The sequence below is a fragment of the Nicotiana tomentosiformis genome, chromosome 11, assembly GCF_000390325.3.
Source record: "Nicotiana tomentosiformis chromosome 11, ASM39032v3, whole genome shotgun sequence".
Lineage (NCBI taxonomy): Eukaryota > Viridiplantae > Streptophyta > Magnoliopsida > Solanales > Solanaceae > Nicotiana > Nicotiana tomentosiformis.
The window spans coordinates 18,015,814-18,032,577 of NC_090822.1; the positions used below are offsets into that span (position 1 = coordinate 18,015,814).

General features: G+C 43.7%; 1 long non-coding RNA gene across 1 annotated transcript; it reads left to right on the forward strand.

The window, feature by feature from the left end:
• The first annotated feature begins 2,799 nt into the window (after nt 1-2,799).
• Nucleotides 2,800-14,373, forward strand: LOC138900746 (uncharacterized). Its single transcript, XR_011411988.1, has 2 exons — nt 2,800-2,892; nt 14,218-14,373. It is a non-coding gene; the product is annotated as an uncharacterized lncRNA (long non-coding RNA).
• Nucleotides 14,374-16,764: the final 2,391 nt, after the last annotated feature.

The following is a 16,764-nucleotide window of genomic DNA, read 5'->3' on the forward strand; positions in this document are numbered from 1 at the left end:
GGCTAGTTTTATTAATAATAAAAAGAAAAAGAACCACATAGGAAGAGTACAAATAACGGGGACAATAGCTCCAGTAGTGTTGCCTCTATGCCTTGGCTATATAATCACTCCTTTGCGCCTTACATTGCCTTCTGATGGCAGCCTCATGTAAAGGATCATGGTGTAGCTGCCGGCAAAGTCTCACGAGGGCTTATAATTTCATAGCCGTTTGGATATCTTCCCAAAGGCATAGGACATGAGCAATCAACTACTGGGCTAAACTTTACCTTACTAATCCTATTGAGGCATAAAATAGCCTCACTTACTAGCAAGCATGTAAAAAGTAAGAACTAGAGAGCACTAAATATTCTATGATCATCACAAAGTCTATAACATACTCTATGATGATATTACAAATGACTATGCTAATAAGATGATAAAATAGAAAGATGTAGAAATAAGAGTGTTGCCCTTTCTTCTCTAATCTTGTGAAATCATGAACTTGTAGAACCTTGTCTTCATCATCAACCCTCTTCAAAATGTCTTCTTCATGCTTTCTTTTTGGAACGGTTGGACTTTGTCGATGTAGTTGGGACAACCTGTTTTTGTTTGGCAACTCTCATTAGAAGTCGCCTAATGTTCGGTTCTTCATTCACCTTGCCGTCCCAACTCTTTTTCCTTGTATGAGACTTCTTACTTTTTCTGCTATGCATAGGTGATAAATCACCTTTTCTTGCTGCCTCTGCCCGGCATTGATTTAAAATTTCATCTTCCTCTCCATCTTCATATATATCTCTGCCCACATTCACTGGATTTGGCATGTCGTGAATAATATCTTGTGTCATCAAGGCATTTCCATCGTGTGTGTTTGCCAAAGTTGCCTTGTTTTGTTGTCGTTCTATGCCTTGCATCTTGTTCCCGATTTTACTCACACGACCAGTGCTAAAAGCAGTAGGTATTAACGAATTTACATGTTTGGAACTTACCATCGCGTCCAGTAGTTTTCTGTCCTCCAAGCTAATAACTGGTACCTTTAAATTCTGCTGCTGCTGTCCAGGTTTTGGCGCTGAAATTACTGCATCTGGAGAGCTTGCAATTTGTTGCTGCTGTCTAGGACTTGATGTTGTTGCTGCATATTGATCATCCACACAAATAGCACCTGGAGTGATCGCAATAATCTGCTGCTGCCCAGTCGACTTTGCTGCTGCATTTTCCATCAAAATAGCACCTGTTGTGCTTGTTCTAACATGTTTCTGCTGCCCAGAATTTGTTGATGTTATTGCATTTTGATTATTAAAATAATTACCAGCTGTATTGTTTGTAAGAAGCTGCTGCTGCCCAACCATCTTAGTACCAACTGTATTGTTTGTGCCAAACTGCTGCTGTTACTCTATGATTGAAGGTATCACTGCATTTTGATCTCTTGTGGCAGCAACTGGAGAGTTTCTGGGAATAAAAACTGGAGCATTCAGGTTCAATTTGGTTTTGTGACTTGCTGCTGGTGCACCATCTGATTTTGGCAGTGCTGGTGAAACAACATCTTTATCTGCACTATCTGGATCAGCAACATCACTCGAATCCTCAGCAACTTCATCACCCCAGTCCTCATCTTCATCCTCCTCCCGTTGGTCAGCCCAAAGTTTGGACTTACTAACCATCTCCCTCACATTTTCTAGTATAATTTCGTTGTTATTTCCAGTGGACACCATCAACTGCTCAGACTCACCTTCATATTCACCAAACGATTCCACTGACTGTGATGGTACTTCAAACACAGAAGTGTTTAGAGTCACCAATGGTTGCTTTACCATATTGGCATTCAAAACCATTGCATTCTGGGCTTCCTTGATGATTTTCTCAATGTGAGGACTAGAAAATTGCAATGTAGGTGCATTGGAACTGTTAGCTTGGTTGCCCGTTAGTTCAGCCACCAAATATTTCTTTGAGTGATTTCTTCAAACACCCAAATTCTTAAACAAATTGTCACTGCCTTGACCTCCTCTTTCACTGCTGGAAACTTGAACTAGTTGTTTGGTCATCACATCATCATTTAAACTTGTTGCATCACCTCCAGCATCCCCATCAACTGCAAGAATGTCGAAAGTATTTGGGTTGGAACCAATGTTAGTGTCATTTCGTCGAACACCTTGGTTCTGCTGTCTTGGTGATCCCCCCTTCTTGCCAGATGATTTTCTCGAAGTTACCACGTTCCAAACTTCTTTCATTTTGCTGGTATTAACACCCTTAGCATCCTCCACTGTATCGCCAGTTCCAGCTTCCATTAATCTCCCTTATACCCATCGTTTATAACCCCTAAATTCTGGGCAGCAACATCTCTATCAGAGGTCTATTTGGCAATCGTTAGCTGCTCACCTCCAGCTGGTGCTCGAGTGTGTTTAGCCTCAATACCAACCTTACCACCTGAAGAAACAGCCCCAACATCAAGCTTATCCTTTCCCACCGTAATTAGATCTCAAGCTGCCCTATCAATTGTTCCATTCACATGTTGTGCACTAACAGAAGCATGATCAGCAGCATCTTGCAATGCATCAGGAGATTTTTTATTCTCATTACCCTTTGCATCTGTAGCAGTAGCAGAATCTACTGCCCCTACACCTATCTTATCTTGCCCCACTGAATTTCGATCACCAGGTACCATACTATTTTTTGCTCGATCAGCAGCAGCCTGCATTGCACCAGCAGTAGCTAGATACATTCTTGCAAAAATAGTAGAGGCAGGAACATCTCTGGAAGGTTTAGGTGGCCCCTTGTCCAACTTTAATACATCCTCTAAAGACACAACTGCATCTGTATCATGTGGTGCTGCTGTATTTTCAATCACACCAGCAGCAGTACTCATAACCCCTTCACGATCATGTCCTGCATTAGCCATACCATTTTGAACTTCATTAGGTTGTGTATACGGTCGAAATAGATTTCAGCCTTGGCATGTCCGGTATGGTTCGAAGGGTGATGTATCGAAGTAAAATCCCGAAGGGGGATGAACTAACCTCGAACCCGGGGAGGCCGGCCCGTGTCGAGATCGATATCATAATCAAACTCGAACAAGAATCGAACCATGACGCAGGGTAGACCTATCGTGCTGATAATCCAAAGACCAACCAGGCTGACCTGGAATCAATTCGAGGGCTCGAACCAGGATCGGGATCGAACCAAGATCACAAGTTCGAGCCAAAATCAAGCTCGAACCAAAATCGAGGATTCTAAGCGAGATCGAGCTCGCAGACGAAAGCCGTTGCAATCCCACTAGAGGGAATCTTGGAAGAAATTATGGAAAAGCTGACTTATCATGGGTCTCCCACTGAATGTTTATTTTGTTATGCTTGGACCCGAATTCCTCCACTATAAAAGGGCTTGGTTATCATTTCTGTAACATAGGTTCTTCTAAGACTTACATTGTAATAAAAGTATTATATTCTTCTACAGTAAAGAATCGCTCTTCCAGTTTCTTAGATTGATTCTATTTGTCGAATCCTAAGGTTCACTATTCTTGATAACCTTATCTAGATTGCATTCTCTCCAATCTACATTTACATTTTATTTATCCTTGCATTTTGTATCAAGTTACGCCAAATATCCTCGGAACTGCGTATAAATTCAACTCTATCTATTTTTCGGGTAAACAGTTTGGCGCCCACCGTGGGGCCGAGGATAACAGTGGTCATTTGATACAAATCTGAAAAAACACGCCATTGTGCTTTGCATTTATTTCCGAAAACATCTTGAATTTAGGGTCAGCTACGAATAACCACCGATCGAATGGCTTCGCCGATCGATTACGAAGCCGGCCTTCAAGACGAAACCAACAACTTGGCACCCGAGGCTCGAATCGAAGTACCCGAAATTCGAGCCGAAATACCACTGGATGTCAATTCACAAATAGCTTTGGAGGCAAACCAGCATTCCGAACCGGAAAGAAGCATTCAGAGCGGTACTCGATCCGTAGCCCGAGACACCCAAAACCCAGGGGAAATCGGGGCCAGCTTACGTATGATCTTCGAGATGCTGCAAGCCCAACAAGTAGTGATAGCTCAGCTACAGAGCCAAACTCGCACACAAAGCAGGCCGGTCTCCAATCCACTTCGAGAAGTCACCCCCAGAACAGAGCCTGCCATAGTGAAATCTAACGAGCAAGAATCGAGGACTACTCCCGGAATTACTAAATTGCTCGAAGAACTCACAAAACGAGTCGAAGCCAACGACAAGAGGGTGGAAACGTACAATGCCAGGGTCGACCAAATCCAGGGGGCTCCACAAATGATAAAGGGGCTTGATTCGAAAATATTCATACAAAAGCCTTTTCCGTCGAGTGCGGCACTGAAGCCAATCCCCAAAAAATTATGTATGCCCGAAATTCCCAAATATAACGGTACGACCGATCCTAACGAACATGTCACCTCTTACACATGTGCTATAAAAGGAAACAATTTGGAAGACAATGCTATCGAATCCGTGCTGTTGAATTCGTAAAGGCACATGCTGGTTCCATAAAGGTTGCAACGAGGAAATCAGGCCTCTTCAAAGTAAAGCAAAGGCAGGGTGAGATGTTGAGGGAATTCGTATCCCGATTTCAAATGGAACGCATGGAATTACCCCCGGTCACAGACGACTGGGCCGTACAAGCCTTCACCCAAGGGTTGAACGAGCTATGTTCGACAGCATCACATCGGCTGAAACAAAATTTGATTGAGTATCCAGCGGTAACTTGGGCAGATGTGCACAACCGATATCAATCAAAAATTAGGGTCGAGGATGATCAGTCCCGTACGGACCCATTCATCGGAACAGGACAGTTATTAATCAAAAGCAGATCGACAGAGAACAAAGGTCGAACAGAGACCAATATCGACCATACGTCGCAGATTGTGTGAACAACGGTTCAGCACGCAACGCAGTTCGGAACAATTGAAGGATTGATCAAGGACAAAATTATCAAGGTCTTATGAGTAAGAGCGGCTTCGATAAATATGCCGATCCTATAGAAGCACCTCGATTATCAGAATATAACTTCAGCATTGGTGCATCCGCTCTCGTGTCGGCCATTGGACGAATCAAAGACACTAAATGGCCTCGACCAATGCAGACCGATCCTGCCCGAAGAAATCCCAATCAAACGTGCGAATATCATGGTACCCATGGCCATAGAACAGAAGATTGCAAGCAACTAAGAGAGGAAATAGCTCGCTTATTTAACAAAGGGCACCTTCGGGAGTTTTTGAGTGATAGGGAAAAGAGCCATTTTAGAAGTAGGGATCTCAGCAAGCAAAATGAGCAAGAAGAACTGCAACATGTCATTCACATGATCATCGGCGGCATCGATACCCCTCGGGGACCAATGCTTAAATGCACTAAAACATCGATGGTGAGGGAAAAGTGATCTCGGACTAAAGATTATGCACCCATGGGGACTCTGTCCTTTGATGATGAAGATGCAGAGGGGGTCATCCAACCTCACGACGACGCACTGGTAATATCCGTACTCATGAATAAAACTAAAATTAAGCGTGTGTTAATCGATCCAAGTAGCTCGGCCAACATCATCCGATTGAAGGTAGTGGAGCCGCTCCCCCTAAGGATCAGATCGCACCCGCAACTCTAGTCGTAAACGTGTTCAATATGGCATGCGAAACCACCAAAGGTGAGATAGTCCTACCAATAAACATGGCCGAAACCATCCAGGAAACAAAGTTTCACGTGATCGAAGGCGATATGAGATATAACGCCCTTTTCGGAAGGCCATGGATCCACAACATGAGAGCTGTGCCTTCGACCCTACACCAGGCCCTCAAATTCCCGACGTCGGGAGGTGTCAAAACGGTGTACGGAGAACAACTAGCCGTGAAAGAAATATTCGCCGTCGACGAAGCTAAACCAGTGTCCTCACTTTTGCCGATAAAAGGATCGGGCCCGGAAGGAGAACGTGACACCAAATAGCAATCACAGACATCGGCTTCAACCCAGCTAGACAACAAGAAAATCGAAGAGGATGGTGATCAAAGGGTCCCTCAATCTTTCGTGATTCCCGATGACTCCGACGCCACAAAATCGACGATCGAGGAGCTAGAGCAAGTCATATTAATCGAGCACCAGCCCGAGCGAAAGTTATACTTGGGAACGGGGTTGAGCCCTGAACTCAGGAAGAAACTCGTTCAATTTATTATCGATAACATCGATTGTTTTGCCTGGTCCCATTTACATATAACAAGGATCCCGCCAGACATAACGACGCATCAGCTAAGTTTGGACCCCAGGTTCATACCGGTGAAGCAGAAGAGAAGACCCCAGTCCGATAGCACGCACGCATTCATAAAGGACGAGATAACCAAGCTTTTCAAAGTAGGGTCCATTCGGGAGGTAAAATATCCCGAATGGTTAGCCAACGTAGTTGTAGTCCCTAAAAAAGGGGACAAACTTAGAATGTGCGTGGACTATAAGGATTTGAACAAAGCATGCCCCAAAGATTCCTTTCCGCTGCCCAATATCGATCGCATGATCGATGCCACGGCCGGCCACGAGATCCTCACTTTTCTCGATGTCTATTCCGGGTATAATCAAATCCAGATGAACCCGGAGGACCAGGAAAAGACTTCATTTGTCACCAAATATGGAACGTATTGTTATAATGTGATGCCCTTCGGGCTAAACAACGCAGGGGCTACTTACCAACGCCTAGTAAATAAAATATTCGAAGAACAAATAGGAAAATCAATGGAAGTTTATATTGATGACATGTTAGTTAAGTCCCTGCGTGCAGAGGACCATTTAATTCATTTGCAGGAAACGTTCGAGATTTTAAGGAAATACAACATGAAGCTCAACCCCGAGAAATGTGCTTTCGGGGTCGGTTCGGGCAAGTTCCTCGGCTTCATGGTGTCACATCGGGGAATAGAGATTAACCCCGATAAAATCAAGGACATCGAAGACATCGTCGTTGTGGACAGCGTGAAGGCCATACAAAGGCTAACGGGTCGGATTTCCGCCTTAAGCTAGTTCATCTCAAGGTCATCTGATCGAAGTCATAAATTTTTCTCTCTGCTAAAAAAGAAGAACGATTTTTCTTGGACCCCGGAGTGCCAACAAGCATTAGAAGAACTAAAGCGATATCTATCAAGCGCACCACTACTTCACACTCCAAAAATAGATGAGAAACTTTGTTTGTACTTGGCAGTATCGGAAGTCATCGTAAGCGGTGTCCTAGTTCAAGAAGAGCAAGGTACGCAATTCCCCGTTTATTATACGAGTTGAACCATAGGAGAGGCAAAAATTAGATATCCGCTCCTAGAAAAATTGGCACTTGCACTAATAAGCGCCTCAAGAAAGTTAAGGTCGTACTTTCAATGTCATCCCATATGTGCATTGTCCACTTACCCGCTTCGTAATATTTAACACAAACCCGAGTTATCAGGCCAACTAGCCAAATGGGCCGTCAAACTCAGTGGTTATGACATCTAATATCAACCCCTCACGGCCATCAAGTATCAAATTGTAGCAGACTTCGTGGCCGATTTCACACCAGCCCTCGTACCCGAAGTCGAAAAGGAACTGTTGAAATCAGGTACATCATCAGGGGTATGGATCCTTTTTACGGACGGGGCTTCGAACGTAAAAGGGTCCGGGTTGGGCATAGTTTTGAAACCACCCATGGGTAGCACTATTAGGCAATCTATTAAAACTATCAGGTTGACTAACAACGAGGCCGAGTATGAAGCCATGATTGTAGGTCTCGAGCTAGCTAGAAACTTGGGAGCAGAAGTCATTAAAGCCAACTGTGACTCCTTGCTGGTGGTGAGTCAAGTGAACAAAACCTTCGAAGTTCGAGAAGGTAGGATGCAAAGGTATTTAGATAAACTGCTTATCACTTTGCGCCATTTCAAACAATTGACTTTACGGCATGTACTACGGGAACAGAATAATGAGGCCGATGCGCTTGCGAATTTGGGGTCGTCGGTCGAGGTAGATGATACGGGCTCGTGGAATGTTGTTCAACGTTCGAGATCGGTGATCGAAGAAGGTCACACCAAAATAAATTCTACAAGCATAACCTAGGATTGGAGAAATAAGTATATTGAATACTTGAAGAGCGGAAAACTCCCATCGGACCCTAAGAATTCCAGAACCATACGGACTAAAGCTGCTCGATTTACGTTGGCTTCAGACGGAACGCTATACCGCAGAACATTCGATGGACCGTTGGCAGTATGCTTGGGTCCGGGAGATACCGATTATATCCTATGAGAAGTGCACGAGGGTACTTGTGGGAATCACTCTGGAGCCAATACATTAGTCCGAAAAATAATCAGAGCAGGGTATTATTGTATCGATATGGGCAAAGATACGAAGGAATTTGTTCGTAAATGTGACAAATGCCAAAGGTTCGCACCGATGATCCACCAGCCCGGAGAGCAACTCCACTCAGTCCTATCCCCATGGCCATTTATGAAATGGGGAATGGATATCGTCGGCCCTCTGCCATTGACCCCATGTAAAGCCAGATTCATTTTGTTTATGACTGACTATTTTTCTAAATGGGTTGAAATGCAGGCGTTCGAGAAAATAAGAGAGAAAGAAGTTATAGACTTTATTTGGGATCATATCATATGCCGGTTCGGGATACCCGCCGAAATAGTATGTGACAATGGAAAACAATTCGTTGGCGGCAAAGTAACAAGATTTCTCGAAGACCACAAGATAAGAAGGATACTGTCGACGCCATACCACCCCAGTAGGAATGGGCAGGCCGAATCAACAAACAAAACTGTCATTCAAAACTTAAAGAAGAGGTTGAATGATGCTAAAGGGAGATGGAGAGAAATCCTGCCCGAAGTCCTTTGGGCATATCGGACAACGTCAAAATCCAGTATGGGGGCAACCCCGTTCTCCTTAGTATATGGATCCAAAGCACTGATACCAATCGAGGTTGGTGAACCCAGTGCCAGATTTCAATTCGCGATGGAAGAATCAAATAACGAAGCTATGAATACAAGCCTCGAACTATCGTACAAAAGACGAGAAGCTACTCTCGTCCGAATGGCCGCCCAAAAGCAGCGAATCGAAAGATATTATAATCGAAGAACCAAGCTCCGCCATTTCAAGCATGGGGACTTAGTATTTAGAAAAATTACCATCAATACCCGAAATCAGAATGAAGGGAAGCTAGGACCGAATTGGGAATGACCATATCAGGTACTCCAGGACATTGGAAAGGGGTCGTACAGGATCGGCGTTATAAATGGCAAACAGCTATCAAGCAGCTGGAATGTATCACATCTAAAACTGTAATATTGTTAAGGTACAACCTTTCCATATTCGTGTATACCTCGAAACTGACCCCTGCAAAAGTCCAAACAAGGGGTGGATCTCTCACTAGAAGGCACGCGTTGCACTCTATTTCCCTTAGACCGATTTTATCCCAAATGTGTTTTTCGGCAAGGTTTTTAATGAAGCAACCATTGGTCGTGCAGCATTTATGACAATATCCGAGGTCCCACAAGAAAGTTATTTCACAGCAACAGGGTCCCAATAGGAAAAACTGTAAAGAGCCAAATGGTTGAAGCGAACCATGCTCATATAGATTGGCCCGGACCCAGGCGTGTAATAACGTGCGAAGAAAGTTCTCTTTTTTCGGCATCTTATATCCTATGAAGATTCCTCTATTTTGAGACTTATTGTGCAATCAGAATTAAGATACATTTCGACCATTAATCCTACGGGCTACATTACTTCGAGTTCGAATCATTCACTCGACCATTAAGCCTACGGGCTACATTACTTCGAGTTCGAATCATTCACTCGACCAAGCCTATGGGCTACATTACTTCGAGTTCAAATCATTCACTCGACCAAGCCTACGGGCTATTTTTATTTTGAGTTCGAGCAAACACTCACTAGACCATTAATCCTACGGGCTACATTACTTCGAGTTTGAATCATTCACTTGACCAAGCCTACAGGCTATTTTTATTTCGAGTTCAAATCATTCACTCGACCAAGCCTACGAGCTATTTTTATTTTGAGTTCGAGCAAACACTCACTCGACTGTTAAGCCTACGAGCTACATTAATTCGAGTTCGGATCATTCACTCGACTAAGCCTACGGGCTACATTAATTCGAGTTCGAATCATTCACTCGACCAAGCCTACGGGCTATTTTTATTTCGAGTTCGAGCAAACACTCACTCGACCGTTAAGCCTACGGGCTACATTAATTTGAGTTCGAATTATTCACTCGACTAAGCCTATGAGCTACATTAATTCAAGTTCGAATCATTCACTCAACTAAGCCTGCGGTCTACATTAGTTCGAGTTCGAATCATTCACTCGACTAAGCCTACGGGCTACATTTTTGAGTCCGAGCAAACACTCGCTCGACCATTACGCCCACGGTCTATATTTCTTCAAGATCGATTCATTGACACTAATAAGACTAAAGGGCTACATTGCCCCAAGTTTGAGTAAACGCTCTCTCGGTTACAGACGGGAAACAAAAATAGAAGCAAATCGGCGAAAGGGGAGATATGTCTATACACAAATTTATCTGCATGGGTGATTACAACATAAAAACTAAGAACTAAATTTCTCGACCGGGAGAAGTCTCTTCTTTATCAGGTTCCCCCCCTCCCCCGTTTTCAGATCCGCTCTTGCTCCCATCGTCATCGTCATCACCATCAGAAACCAGAGCTTCAGCATCAGCTTTGAGTTCTTTTGCCCTTTTATCTGTTCCGCGAGATCGAAGCCGCGAGCATGAATCTCCTCGAGAGTTTCCCTTATGGATCGGCACTTAGCAAGTTCGGCGACCCAATGCGCTCAACTATCGGTGGATTCGGCTGCCTCTCTTGCCTGGACTTGGGCAACTTCAGCATCGGCCTGATAGATGGCCACGAGCGCATCTGCATCGGCCTTTGCCTTTTTAATATCTGATTCGGCCTTGGCAAGTACAGAGGCCAACCAAGCCTCAAGCTCCTCAATTCTTCTTGCTTGAACCAGGCCTTTTTCCTTCATTTTCTGAAGTTGGGTTTCGGACGACAATAACTGGGCTCGAGCAGTCTCTTTTTCTATAGCAAAGCGGTCCATACCTTCTTTCCACCGCAAGGACTCCATCCTTATCACGTCAACCTTCTCATGAAGCTTCCCGATCATCTCGATTTTTTGCTGCAGCTGTGAGGCCGAAATGTTAGCTATCGTTCCGGTATTAAGCCCATAGGCTTTCAAAAGCATCATTACCTACTCAGACAAATCATTCCGATCTCGATAAGCCTTGGCCAGCTCAGCACGGAGGTCTTTTATTTCCTCTTCTCTCTGCCCTAAGGAAAGTCTAAAGGAGTTTCTCTCCTTAGTAGCGCAGTGCAGGTCGGCCGCGTATCGATGCAGCTCATTCTGGGAACGAGAACAGTGTTCTCGATGGACTGCCGCTACCTATAAAGAAACAAGAAGCGAAGTTAACGAAAAATGAACATAAAGACAGTACCGACAAAATAATTTTAAAGGCTCACCTTATTCAAAGCCTGCCGCAATCCGTGAAAAAGATCTGATTCATCACCGGCACCAGCAACGTCCTCGATACCAGTAAACAGGTCACAAAATGGATCTTCTTCATCTTGAGGCATGTCTAGATCGAGGTCTCCCAGAGCTTGAGCTTCCCGAATCACCCCTGCGGAAAATGCGAGAAAGGTAGGCGAATCCTCGATCATTGCTGCCCCAAATGACTCGCTTGGAGTGTTCCCCTCGGCTCGGAAGGGTTCGAGGGGCTCTTTGATTGCAACCCCTGACGGTTGACTCCGATGAGAGGCTTCTTCGACATCTGATAGTTCGGGGACCCTACCTGAATCTTTCTCCGGTATATCCTCAATTCGAGGCAGAGCATCATCGATCCAGCCGGCGATGAGGCATCGGTGGCTCTCTTCGTTCGGACCGCCAGCGCGGACTCATTGTCTTCTTATTCTTCTTCATCTTCATCCCTTAGACACAAAACGGATTCCACGGTCAAAGGAATGACATTCTTATTCGGCTTACGAGCCGTCCTCTTCTTCGGTTTTGGATATTCGGGAATTGAGGCTCTCTTTCTTTTATTTTCCTTCACCGGCTTTGGGACCGAGGTCGAAACATCCTCCTCATTGGACAAATGCCTCAAGATCGCGTCTTTACCCAAACCTGCATATGGGAAACCTTATGAAAAATATTTTGAGAAACGCCTCGTTCGGATCATCAGAGTCCGAGAAATGAGCTTACCGTGATTTTTGGCCTCCCACCGACCCTTTGACAAATCACGCCATGAGCGCTCGGCGTATGTGGAGGTCGAAACAAGAGCCCGTACCCAGCTCTTGAGATCGGAAAACGCTCCGGGCATCCAGGGAACTGCTACATCGCAAAAGGAGGAGTGTCGATAAGAGAATAAATGGAAGAACAAAATAGAAGCAACATCAAGATCACACTTACGTTTCATATTCTACTCCTCGGGAAAGGGCATATTTTCAGTCGAGATCAGATCCGAAGTCCTTACTCGAACAAACCTGCCCATCCAACCCCGGTCCGTGTCTTCGTCAATACTCGAGAACAGAGCCTTGGTAGCCCGACGCTGGAGTTTTATTAACCCTCCTCAAAAAAGTCAAGGACGGTACAGCCGGATAAGATGATCGAGGGTGAACGACATCCCCTCGATTTTGCTCACAAAATATTGGATCAGGATAACGATCCACCACAAAGAAGGATGGACCTGGCCTAGGGTTACCTGATATTGTCGAAAAAAGTCAATAATGGCGGAATCGAGGGGACCCAAAGTGAAAGGGTAAGTATATACGTTCAAAAACCCTTCACGTAAGAAGTGATATCTTTGTCAGGGGTAGGTATTATTACTTCTTTTTCACCCCAATTGCAATACTTCTTTAACAGATCAAGGTGCTTCTCGGTTATTGAACACATGTACCTCGATACCGGCTCGCACCGGCCAAAGACCGATGAACCTTTATCAACCTTAAAATCTGAAGTAAGGACGCACGCCCCGGAACACACTCCTCAGGCCGTGGTTCTGTCGGTGCCTCATCGGCGACACACTGTGAAGATGAAGCCTTCTCTTTCTGAGGAATGGTTTACGATGTTTTCGCCATTTTTGAATTCAATAGTAAGGAGTAGAAGAAAGTGACAGGGATTTGGTAGATATGAAGAGGGGTTTTTTCGGAAAGAAATCACAGATTTACTGGTAAGTTGTAGAGTACGAAGAAGAACTTGGGAAATTTCGGAAGATAGAAGAAGTAAAAATGGTGAAAGATAAAAGTAAGGGTTATTTATAGGTTCAAACGATGACGGTTCAGTATCAGCAGTGGCCGACCACTGCCTGACATGCATTAAATACCTTGAAAGACTAAACCGACGGGACAGCTACCAGATGCGTCATGGTCGAACCCGATAGAAATGACAAGATATAATCTGATCGAGCTGTTAAAAATCACATCATTTCTCGCCATATTCTTTTTGAGAAACGAGGGGACTATCTGTATACGGTCAAAACAGATTTCAGCCTTGGCATGTTTGGTATGGTTCGAAGGGTGATGTATCGAAGTAAGATCCTGAAGGGGGGATGAACTAACCTCGAACCCGGGGAGGCCGGTCCGTGTCAGGATCGATATCATAATCAAACTCGAACAAGAATCGAACTATGACGCAGGGTAGACCTATCGTGCTGATAATCCAAAGACCAATCAACGCTGACCTAGAATCAATTCGAGGGCTCGAACCAGAATCGGGATCGAACCAAGATCACAAGTTCGAGCCGAAATCAAGTTTGAACCAAAATCGAGGATTCTAAGCGAGATCGAGCTCGCAGACAAAAGCCGTTACAATTCCACTAGCGGGAATCTTGGCAGAAATTATGGAAAAGCTGACTTATCATGGGTCTCCTACTGAATGTTTATTTTATTATGGTTGGAGCCGAATCCCTCCACTATAAAAGGGCTTGGTTATCATTTCTGTAGCACAGTTTCTTCTAAAACTTACATTGTAATAAAAGTATTATATTCTTCTACAGTAAAGAATCGCTCTTCCAGTTTCTTAGATTGATTTTATTTGTCGAATCCTAAGGTTCACTGTTCTTGATAACCTTATCTAGATTGCATTCTCTTCAATCTACATTTATATTTTATTTATCCTTGCGTTTTGTATCAAGTTATGCCACATATCCTCGGAACTGTGTATAAATTCAACTCTATCCATTTTTCGGGTAAACAGGTTGCATCTTCAGTACCTGCTGCTGCCCATTACTGGTGTCTTTTGCTGCTGTTTCCATAACACTTTGGCCAGCTCTTTTAGCATTCAAATAATCCCAAGCATCCCCTTGTAACTTCTCAGTATTGGTCACCTCCACGACCGGCAGATTACTGCCAATTGTTACTTCCTCTGCCATCACCTCCTTTCCTGCTTGTTCCTTCATCACTCGACAAACTTTTTCATCATGTCCTTGATGCTTGCAATAAGTGCAATATTTAGGAAGATTATCATACACCACTTCCTGGTAATGCACGATAGTTTTACCTGAAATTCTGTCCACAATAAGTAGCTTAACCTTTTTAGGATGTTTGTCCAAAAGATCACATATAACCTTCACCCTCACTGCACTAGGTCTTGTTCTTTCTTGTGTTGACTTGTCCACAGTAAGAGATTTACCCATAGCTGAAGCTATATACCTTAACGACCTCTTCGCAAAAAAATTAGGCGGCAAACCTGGAAAAGAGATCCACACCACTGCCATGGACGTTTCCTCTATTGGGTTGAATCCCAATGTCCATGGAAAAGTTTTGAAAAAAAATTCATCACCTTTTTCCTTGACATATCCAGTTGATCTTGATAAGAACTGAACATAATTGTTGTAGAGATCAAATCTAACCAACAGATGATGATACTCCAGCAGTCCAATATTGCAGCGACCTTGAACATCGAATTGCGACGAAAACAGTTTTCTAAATTCCTGTAGCTCAGGTTTTCCGTATGAAAACTTCATTACAACTACTTCATGAAGTCCTTCTTATCTTGTAAACTCATTAACCTCATCCATGGTAAATTATATAGTTGGTTCTCCATGTTCAAACGATACTGGATATAGCTCGAACTTTGACGATTTTGCGGCAGATTGTTTTATTAGGAGCTGCGATGCATATGACTGCTTTGGATTATGATTAGGATGTGTTTTGCTATTGTTTTGAATGGACTCTACCACAGCTTGGATCTGAGGAGAGACGATGGTAGCCATGGCAGCTGCTATAGCACTACAGTAACTGTGACACTAATCATCAGATTTGTAGCAATTGGGTACGATTTTGAGGATGAAACCAATTGGGGATTGTGCGCAAAGAGTAGGATCTTTTTTTGAGGCCAATCTTGTGATTTTCCACCGCCGGATGGTGGAGTTATTGCCCTTGAACAGTGGCAGCACTACTGTGCATGCCAGTCCTAGAGAGAGGAGAGAGCAATTTTGGGGGGTTTTGGTTGTTTTTTCTTTCTTTTCTTTAGTTTTTATCATTTTAATGGTTTTTCTTCATTTTTTTAATTATTCTTTTAAGAGAATGAGTAAATGTGGGTAAGAATTAGAAGAAGACTTCCTCTTGGAGTTCTTGCTGCTGCAGAGCTATTTCTAGCTCCCGCACAATTATTTCTCCTTCTTCTTCTTCTTCTTCTTTTTGGTTGCATCTGCTTCTTGCAAGGTTGCTTTTGGGTTGCACATGTTCCTATTTTTCAAACAAATAACAATTGTTAGTTTGAAATGGTGGTTGGTTCTGCGGCCTTGAGTGTTTCAGTTGCTTGATCTTGGCCGGCTTCTCTGATGATAATTTCACCTGCAACTGCTAGTTTCTTGAATATTGATTGCATTTCTGGCCCCGAAGAACCTTTGGCTTTTCCTAACTTTGCCATGATGGTCGGTCACGTGGGACTTAACCTTTTCCAACTTTATTTTGCCTTTGTAGGGCTTTGACTTCTTTCTTCCAATTTTAATTTTAGAGCATTGGGGATCCTTTAGCTTTTCAAACTTTGCCAAGATGGTTAGCCACTTGGGACATAACCTTTTCAACTTCCTTGTAGGTACTTTCAATTTGATGTCCTCCTTTCGAGAGTTTTTTATTTCAAAGCATTAGCCACCATGGCCAATCGGGGTTGACTTGATGCCCCTGCTGAGGCTGGGTGCCTTTTTTACATATTATCTAGTATCAAGCGAGATCCATGTAAATCAGTCTTGCCATCCCTTCTTTGCCTTAGTTTTGGAACAAAGTTAGACCGAAAGTTATTCAAAGAAAAACAAACAATGGAATGGAAAATGAATTAGACGAGTGGTATCCCTTCTGGGGAAAGGAAAAAAGGACTTATCTGGAGTACTTGCGGACTTCAATGAACATGGAATGCCTTTTCGACTGGATGCATGATCTGTGTAAACCGTCCGGCTCTCAGAAAGTTATCACAACTTTTGCCTCGAAACCAAGAAACCTTGCCCAGGACTGTCAATACCAATGGATGCGAATATTATCTCTTCGATCAGTAGTGTCCTTTGCGGGTTTTCACCAGTTGACCTCTCTCATTTCTCTTCTCATCATCGCCTTATAGTGCCCTTTGCAGGTTTTCACTAACAAGACTCTCATTTTTATTTCCTCTGCTCCTCATCGCCCTATGGTGCTCATAGGGTTTTCACCAATAAGACTCTCTCATTTTATTTCTCTCATTTTGGTGGCATCAGATCCAAGTGACTATATCTTCCAATTCTTGAAAATTCTTGTTGATTGATCGGAAAGA